Source organism: Micropterus dolomieu, linkage group LG01 (assembly GCF_021292245.1).
Source record: "Micropterus dolomieu isolate WLL.071019.BEF.003 ecotype Adirondacks linkage group LG01, ASM2129224v1, whole genome shotgun sequence".
Lineage (NCBI taxonomy): Eukaryota > Metazoa > Chordata > Actinopteri > Centrarchiformes > Centrarchidae > Micropterus > Micropterus dolomieu.
The window spans coordinates 2,633,973-2,642,563 of NC_060150.1; positions in this window are offsets into that span (position 1 = coordinate 2,633,973).

Below are 8,591 nucleotides of genomic sequence, written 5' to 3' on the forward strand. Positions count from 1 at the left end.
CGTGCATGAAGAACGAGGCTCATCCTGAATGTCCAGTTAGACTGAACTGGTCTTTTGACTTGTATTTTTATTCTTTGTTTGAACAGGAGGAGGGGGGGCAGTAGATACAAGAAGGAATGAGACCCAATGGGGTTTAAACTAAAGTCTGACTTTGAACCTGAACTGATCCTGTGTCTGCAGGTCAGGCTCACCGACTGATTGATTTGGAAAACACAAGGTAATAAAAGAAATATTCAGAAGTAGCCTGATAATGGTTTATTCACCCCATAAATAATGCCACATGGCTAAATTACAGATTTTTAATAATATAAATCGATAATCAAAAAATATTTTTAACCCACCCCTACTGCACAAGGGTTAACACCTACACAGACACCCAGTGTAGTATAAAACAAACCATGTGCACATTTGCTGTTCACCCTGCTGTCCACATGTCAGTTATAAAGTATATCAAGGTGGCACAACTATGCTCGTTCTTGCTACGCCACTAGTCAAGTCAACAGGTGAAGCTAACCTAAACCACACATACAGCTGAAGATGTACCGCTACACATGCAGCTGATGGAGCTTCTAGGTGACTGGAATTTGCTAAAAGAACTAACACTAACACATCTTTAGACAAAGAAAAAGCGTCTTAACTTTATGTCACGTTGGAGTAAAACCCCCCCGATAGTTTCCGGCCTGTTTCTCACGTTGTCTCGGCCCCGTTTCAGAGCGGTTTCTGTTTATTTCTTAGCCCAAGTCAGAGTTCAGAGGAGGGTTGGGTCACCTGCTGTGCCATTTATTTTTGTCAAATTGCACTAATTGTGATGTTTTTGCAGCCTATATGATAATTCTGCTTTCCAGAACAATACGGCTAATAACGGGTGTAGAGAGGTCATGGGAAAAGCACAGTCTCTGCCAATTAGTGTGTTAGTGCTGATTAACCCTCTGCTTTCCACGCTGCAAACTTCTATAGAAGCTACGAAGAGGCCACAACAGGGGAGCTCGGATGATGAATCTTTTTCTTAATGTTCAGGCATATGTTGTTGAAGAAAACCTATACATTAAACGTCATTAGGTGAGGCCTTCGGAAAATTGACACCCGATGAAGGCGAGGGCGTTTTATGTGCAGTAAACTTCTAAACCCCTCGTTTGTCAAGTGTCCCATAAGAGAGATAGATTATCTATTCATTGGATTCTTTATGGCTCTCTTTCATGTCTTGTTTGCCCACATTAAAGCCCGGCAATCAGCACCATGTGACGGTTCATTATAGTTTCAGGACACTTAGGAGGTTGTTGTTCTCTTTCCAGACCATTGCATCCTGGATCAATTTGAACTTGTGTCACCGCGGCGTGTTCGTGTAAAAACCACGACAAATTAGTTCTCGCCGTTCTGAGGCGAACAGCCGCCGCTATAAACAGGATTCACTAACATATGTAGATGCTGACACAACATGAGGGCAAATGGGGGGGTTTGTCCACTGATCCCTGCTCTGCTGCGTCAGGGACAAACACTGGCCTTTGTAGTGGCTCCTGGTGTAGTGAGGTGGCCTGTGGGAATCGTCCAAGTAAGTCGTTGGTTTGCAATCAGTGACAAAAAAAATGCAATGGAGTGCAACTATGATATAACTCTGAAAACACTGAGACATAAATATAAGCTCACTCTGTAGGGTTACCGATCTCAGGGACGTCGTACGCTTTGAAAATGGTCAGCAGTCATCTGTTTAATTTGGAGGCCCTCTGCAGTAATTCTCCCACCAGCATGTTGATATTGATTCAGAGGGATAAGACTATCGCTCCCTCAGAGAGACACATAGCCAGGTCACTATTTTTCCTTCAGGGGCGGTATTTTCTCCAGAAGAATGACAGCGTTCTTCATTTGTTCAAGTGTAAGCGACATCTGTTTATGTTTTGCGGCCGTATGAGTTATGACTGTTGTCTCTCAGGAAGAATGCCAAAACTACCATGACGCTGTGACGGTGCAGCAAAACCTCTCAAGGAGGAGGTTGAAGTGGACGGTTGGGGTCAGCTTACTTTAACCAAGACATGCCATAATCTTACCCAAAGGCCATTTTTGGAACAGAATGACAAGCAAGGACTTGTTGCTTTCTCTCGATTGACAGAAGTCAAACCTACAAACATTTTATGTTTTCTTTCGGATTGGATCTATTGGATATTCTTCTTATTTTCTTCCCTCGTGGCCTAAATCCATGCTGATCACGGGATTCATGGTGCCCTTTATCATAATCACCACTACTTTTCCCTTAAATCACAGATAAGCATGAACTCAAACTCCCCGTGTTTCCTGGTGAAACGGATCATGTGGACGCTGTTGCTCCCGCTCCATTTCCCTTTCCTATAAAACAAACTAATAATCGGCAAATTAAAGGTACAGATGTCACCATATTGCAGACTGAAATTTCTCTAAGGACCATTTCGAAGGATCGGTCAAACGTCCGAATTCCGCTTGTTTAATTGATCCGGGCAGAGTGGAGCACAATCTGCTGCATTTTCAACCCAAATTAGCCCACGTCACCAAGGGCCCACTTACAGCCCAGAGCTGACTCACATGTGGTCATCTGGTACCAAACCACAGCCAAGTATGCTTACACTGGGGAATAATTTGCTTGGCTACTTACTGTAAATCTCAAGTGGTTCTCCTTTCCATTGCAGGCTGAAAACACGGCCGATATTGAAAATATTCTGCAGAGAAACAAGTTAAAAATACTTAGTTTGATGAAGGAAGACCATGTTTTATAGACAGAATTGGTTCTCTTTGTACCATTATAATATAATTCACTTACACAGTAGATTACAGACTAACCCTCCAGCAGATATGTCTTTGGCTGCAGGCTTCATCTTACATTCAATGTCTTCTTGCTTTAATATGATTAAAATGTGTTGATTTACATAGTTAATCTCAAAATATTGTTATTTTAGACTAAATGGATCTCAATTTCTGAATGAAATCCTGCAGCTGTTATCGTGTGGTGCAGAGAGTGAATATGATATTGAAGTTGTACAAAACAAAAACTTTAAAATGTCAAATACTGTCTGTTTGGTTCAACTTTAATTCCACTTTGCAGTTAGTAGTTGTAAAATGTCAGCGTATCCTTTGTAGAAACCAGAGGTGCGTCTACACAATATGTCCTTGAGATAACATCCCTCTATCTGACCTGGCGTAACCGTCAGATTCCCACGCCACACATGTTTTGACTCCCCAAACTCAATAACAAGACAATTTCTCACAAACCGACGCTAATTTTCAAAAACGGATCTCAAAACAAAAGAGAGATGCTGACCAACTCTGAATAGCTCTGGTTAACCGTGGCGATGTTTGATGCAAATGGTCATAAACGTAATTTCCCGTGAGAAGAAAACTGAATCCAGACAGTATTTATCACATCGAGGAGTTACACGCTTGAACTTTTCCTCTCTTTCTCTCTCATTTTCTTTAATCCTTTTCCAAAGTGACACCACATTTTATTTATTTCATTTCTTTATTTTTGCCTTTCACTCAACACTAACCCTATCACTTGATCTTTTTATTCAGTCTTCTATTGTCCTTTGATTTCATGGTTCAATATTTTTATTGTGGTTTCTCTCTTACAATATTTCCAGATCCCTCTCCTCTACGTCTCTGTCAGTGTTTGACTTATCGTCTTCATTCATCCATTTAAGAAACATAGACACCAGCACTGTAGGTCGAGCAGAAAGAGTGGAACATAAACCCCTGTAAGCAACCAACATGTCATACTGATGCTCTGTAAATCTGCCCAATCTTGGGATAATTGCTAAAGAGGAATTGTGTCTGCACATACTCATCTCAACAGTTGTGGTTTGGCTGTGAGTTAGTGAATCTTTACTGTACTGTAGAGCTAAAGAAACCGAGCTGTAGGAAATAGTTTCCCCAGTTTTAGGCTATCTGTCACTTTATGTGTTTGTGCTGAACTTTCTGACCTCTCCGGCAGCGGCGCTCCTTTTCGACCCTGCGGTGAAGCGGTCAAGCGTGAATGTCAAGGCTAATTCAAGGTCAAACAAATGTGACCTGATAATCATCTACCTTGTGTCCTGCAGGGTCCGTGCCTGGCTGCGTTTAACGAGGAGCAGAGCGAGGCGCTCTTCCGCCCCCCTCAAAGGCTTTTATTGTTCTTGTAACCCAGTTTGTAAAACATGAGTGAGAGCTTGAAAGGATCTGCAGGAATCCTCCTCCTCCTAAGTGGACAAACGGGAGATAACGGGAAACTGGTTTGACGCTGGCAAGGTGCAAGCTCGGGTCTTAAATTCACTCACTGAGCCCGAGCGATCAGCTGGATAAGCTTTGAATCACAAGCAACCGAATTAAAGCAATACTGTAAATACAGAAGGAAGAAGAAATATAATAAAATATGTTTATGGGTCACGTGTTTACATCTTTGCACACGGTTAGAAAGGTTTTTCTAAGTGATGTATCCATCCTCATCCCGCCCCTTGCAGAACATTTTGACCACACAGGCTGTAAAACTTTAATCATGTCAGCGTAGAAGCCCGTTCCACCATAGCTGAAATGCAAAAATATGTTGTTTTCCAACGTTCATTGCAAGTGCTAGTCTCTACTCTCACTTTCCTACAGTATGAACATCAACTTTCAAACAATCTTTTGGATCCTTTTCATAGAAATAAGTCTCTGTTTTACTGCCCTGTATCACCTGGCATTAGCATTTCTGCTACACAGAAAGTGATCTGTTTTCTGTTTGTGTCATGGATTATGACAGATTTCTCCCGTCAGGATTAGTTGCATGTCACCACATTCTCTCTCCCACCTCATCACATATGGACCCTTGGTAAAGACCCCTTTAACACATTACTCGTCCTTTGGCTTTGTTTTTGATGTGTAGTGCTCCGTGGTCCAAATATGAGGGTTAATGTTGTGAAACAGTTTGGTTAGGTTTAGGAAAAGGTCATGGTTTGGGTAAAAAAATAACTACATTACTTACATGACTTATCTTATTTAAGTAATTCCACTCATGCAACTTCACAAAAAACAATCAAATTTTTGTTTCACAAGGGAAACACACAGCGGCCTCCGAGGCGAAAGCCCGTTTTCTGTCCCACCTATTCTGTTTGTTTAGCACGCACCTGCTTTAAGCGTTTATATGTGACGCATGTTGAACTATGACGCTAGCAAAGCAAAAACATACCAAAAAGGTTCGGAACTAGTTTCAACTTTGCAGCATCGCCGTTCCCTTTTAAGAGAAAGGTGTCACTCTTTCACAGACTATAACGCTGCAAAGTGAAAAGGGGTATTCAGTCCAGTGTTTTGCTGACTTGGTAACAGTCCTGTAAAGAGTACATGAAGGCTGCTTCAGGTCAGGTAAGGTAAAGTAAACTCCATTCAGCCTGGCGATAAAGGCCGCCGTGTAAAAGGAGAAAGGCTATCAGATAGTTGGGGCCAGCCACCGTGGCAGAAGTCAAGTGGTTTTGAAAGGCTCCGTCTCCGCGCTCTCTGCCTCAGCGTGAGAGAAACCCCCGCATCCTGACTGGCAGAGATGGCTTTTAAAAAGACCCCAGATTACAGCGTCATATAGCCTATAGTCGCCTGGAGATACACCCTTCTTTTCTTCCCCGTTTGTCTCACTTTCAATCGCTTACAACCACTTTTCCGAGCCATGCTGGGCCCTTCCATGCACAAGCTTGTCAGCTCTTCAATAGCTTTTGTCTACGTTGGGACTCAAACAAGATAGGCCGCCTTTGACTCCTTCCCCTGTCTCTCCCTGGATAAATATTTCACCTGTCACAAAGCCGAGCATGCTGAGCTCGTCGCTGTAAGAGAGAAAACTTCAGGATTTTAAAAAAAAAAGGGGGACGTAAAGCACGGGGAGATGGAGGGTTATTCAAGTTCAGAAAGGCCTGATGCTTTTCTTTCATCCGGAGATGTACATGCTGCAATTTGCATAGCCATTCATTCACTTTCTCAGTCTGAAATCTCACTGTGCTCGGGGTAATCAATTGTAAAGCCATCTCCAACTTAAAGCGACTCTCTGTACAAAGCTGCCTTTTCAGCGCAAGCTCCCTAATGAGTGATGGCATAAAAGAACGGAGGCATCACTTTATTTTTGGCGTACATCAAACACTTTGATATTTGAAAGCGTATACATCAATAATCCACAAGTTTTCTGAAAAGTAAGGGGTAAAGTGCTCCACATTCTGACGGAGGATAATACCGTAGTTTGATCTGCAAAGACTCCAGCGACTTGTCCCTCTGTCTTTAAAGTTTTCCCAGGTGCCCTTCTGTTGTGCAAAGAAAAAGGTGATCTTTGCATCAAAGACAGCAGCCGCGTTCAATGCAAATCCCGGAGCACATGAGGTTACAGCTGCGGTTAAAAAGCTGCTTCAGTACACCAGACATTTGCCACGTTACTGCTGACTACGACATTGCTGACGTTACTTACATTTGCCACATTTGGGTCTCCACTCAAACCAGCCATTGCACTCACTTGTGAGTTCAAAAGTCAAGGTCTTAAACATCTTTAGTCGAATGCAAAGATAATAACCAAGACCCCAGACCACATGTTAACTGTAAAGCATAACTCTAAATTTAATAAATCATTAAAGCTCATGAGCCTCTCTGCTGCACTGCGTCACATGTTCCTCCATCACCATGAACACACACACTGTATTCTTCGTCCTGCTGCCCCAAATACTCACTAGAGCACCAAATGCGGATTCATCCGCCGCTGAAAGTAGTCCCCAACAAATGCACTACTTCCTCCTGTTTGAGTTACTAAAGACTTCACTCACCGTCTGTTTTTCTTTCTTTTAAATAAACTAAATCACCGGAATGATCTGCCACACTAATCAGTAGTATTTGCGATTGTTTTAACCAGTTGTCTCTGTCTTTTGTAACGACCCAGTAAGCATTTGGTGATTTACGAACGTCTCGCTTAAAACGGGACTAAATTTGGTTGAAAAGTGAAAGACTTTATTAGACATCTGGGGCCACATATTAAAGACAGTAGTTAAATGGATAGCAGGTCCTCTCTACACACTGAAATCAGGGCTCAACATTAACTTTTTTGTTTCACAACATTGTTATTCACTTTATATTTTTAAGATACCATGCAGTTATCCATCCGCTTAATAATGGAAAAGCTTTATTACAGGACCTCTTGAAGCCCCACTTCAAAAACTATCCCTTTAAGGCAGTTTCTTGAATCTGATCCGTGTTCACCCCCATGCTGCACTGACCCTGGTATGATGTACTGATATACTGACACAAGCAGTGGGCGATGACGGTGTTGGCAGCGCTCCCTGTCCCTTCCAGCCCAGAGGCGAGCTTCATTTCATTACCAGCTTGACTGAGTTACCTGTCACTCCACCTGTTCCCCCCCCCCCCGACTGACCTGGGTCTAAATCGGTCCTCCACTGATGCCTGGCCTCCTTATATCTAAATGGCCAGACGTGGAAGAATTCAGGTCTGAAAGAGAGGACAGTCATCACCTGTAGGACAACTGTACAAAGCCAAGAAATAGTGTCACACTTAATGTTGTTTGCACACGTCTGTAAGATGCTGAGCTTTGAAGGTGCTAGGAGGTGGATTTTGTTGTCTTTGGACAGAGCCAGGCCAGCTGTTGACCACTGTTTCCAGCTGTCATGCAAACTGGCTACTGGCTGTAGTTTAGGCTGTAGGTAGAAATTTCATCATGATGTCAATCTTCAACAGTTTTCCTCGGGATGAATACAGTTCACTGTTTGCATGCTAATATGTTGGTGACAAATGAAAAGTCAGAGGAACAACAAAGTCACAGGGATTCATCCTCTGGGGACCGTGACTGTCTGTACTGTTTCTTGGACATTGCACAAAAAAACAAAAACAGTCTACCTCATGGTGGCGCTGGATGAAAAGTGAGGGGATCATCAGAGTCGGGAAGTTTCATTCTTTAGCCCCTACCAAAGAATTTCTTCACAATTTATCCAGTATTTGTAGAGACATTGGCTTTGTGAGGGCCATGCTGTCTAAAAACTGAAGACAGACGATGAGCAACACTGTCAGTCTGGAATCGCAGAGTATCTTTCATTTATATCCAAACTAGCCGCTGCTCACAACTGTCTGGGACGATAATGTACCAAAAATATGATGTTCAATTCAGTTTTATTTATATAGCGCCAAATCACAACAACCGTTATCTCACAGCGCTTTTCATAAAAGAGCAGGTCAAGACCGTACTCCCACCATTAGAAGCACTAGGCGACAGAGGCAAGGAAAAACTTCCTTTTAAGAGGCAGAGACCTCGAGCAGATGACTCAGGGTGGGGGTGAGAGAGAGAGAGAGAGAGAGAGAGAGAGAGGCAGCCTACACAATATCCACACAGAGGTACAGACTTTAAAGGTGATGTTGCTATAGACGGAATGAAAAATGGTGCAGATATTTAGTAATAATCTTAATGTTAATGATAATAATAACAATAGGACTAGTAACAATAGTTGTAGCAGAGGGTGTCGAGCAGGAACACGGGGGCAACAGGTGACCCGCAACCACAGATCCAGACTCCACAGCTCCAGAGCCAGAAACACCTGTTTTGTTTTCCGGCTTTATTGCCAAAACATTTTATACCTCTGACAGAAATGCAG